Raw genomic sequence first — 1,496 nt, forward strand, 5'->3', positions numbered from 1 at the left:
CATTGGAGCTCAGTGGAAGAGGAGGAGAGACTTACGGAGTTCATGAGGGTGATGGAAAAGAATAGGGGTGAAAGAAAAAACTGCTCAGAGCATTTCAGGCTGCAGCCGCATTAAGGCTGGAGCTGCTGAGTGCATGGAGCAGGAGCCAGCAGAAGCAGCAGCTGTACCCTTCAGATGGAGTTACTTGGAGGCAGCAGAGGAGAAGAGGGCCTTGGGGGCCCCCGGGAGAGCAAGACCACTGATAGGGTTCCTGTGGACCCACACAGGAGGAGCCAGAACAGCTGTAAAAGGGGAGCCATTCAGAGGCTAGTGAGTCATCACAAGGGACAGGTGCAGGGCCTGTCCCATGGGAAGTGTTTGGTGCATGGGTGGTGGGGGAGACAGGCCCTCCAGGAGAAGAATGGGACACAGCAAGAACAGCTGGTCCAGTCCCCCAACCAGCCTGGGAACATTCAGAGGAGACTGGTTGGGAATGCAGAATTGCATGGGGTGCACTTTGATGAAAAAACTCAGGCCCAGATCAGAGTTACTACACAACCTTGGTGCACTGGGTCTCTGGAGAGCCGGAAGTACCTATAAGGTTAACCATTAAACCCTGATCTGCACAAAACGCCTTCCCTAGGGAAACAGCTGCATAGTAGGAATTTAGCTCAACCACACAGCCCAAGTACAGGTTCCCACATGAAGTTACCCCATTTTAGAAGTAAGCAAAGAACAAAAAATTAGTTCCAGCTCAGGCACACCACCAGTGCCTTGGGGCCTGCTAGGGGACATGAGGTATGGAGCTGTGTACCAGACTCCACCCACAACCAAGCACACCACCAGCACCTTGGGGCCCTGCCTGGGGGCCTAGGGCATGGAACCAAGGACCAGACACCCCAGCCCATAGGCAGGCACTCTGCCAATGCCTAGAGGTCCTTCCCAGGGGCCCAGGGCATGGATCTGGGGACCAGACATCCCTGCCCATAACCAGGCACGCTGCCAGCACCTTGGAACCCCAACCAGGGGCCTGGGGTATGGAGCCTGGTGGGGACCTGAACCCCCCTCCCACAACCAGGCACAATGTGCCAGTGCTTCAGGGCCCACACAGGGACCCAAAACATGGAAAAGGGAACCAGATATCCCTCCCACAACTAGGCACACCATGCCAGTGCCTCAGGACCCACCCATGCACCCAGGTCACTGACTGGGGACCAGACACTCCCCACAACCAGGAACAATGCCAATGCCATGGAGCATGCCAGGAACATCCCCTCCATGTGGGTGGCCCACCACAGCCACCACAATAACCATGGCTGCCACAAACATGGCTAGACACCATGACCACCATGCAGATTGTCCACCAGCCACTGGAGTGCATTGACACAAGGAGAGTAACCAGCAGAGATAAAGAAAAAAAGAGGATGTCTCTCTCCAAAAATCCCATTTCAGAGTGACAGAAGAAGCATCTGCTCTATGATAATATTGGGGAACTTGATCACACCTCTCAGCATTGG

Source organism: Galeopterus variegatus, unplaced genomic scaffold (assembly GCF_000696425.1).
Source record: "Galeopterus variegatus unplaced genomic scaffold, G_variegatus-3.0.2 Scaffold8160, whole genome shotgun sequence".
Lineage (NCBI taxonomy): Eukaryota > Metazoa > Chordata > Mammalia > Dermoptera > Cynocephalidae > Galeopterus > Galeopterus variegatus.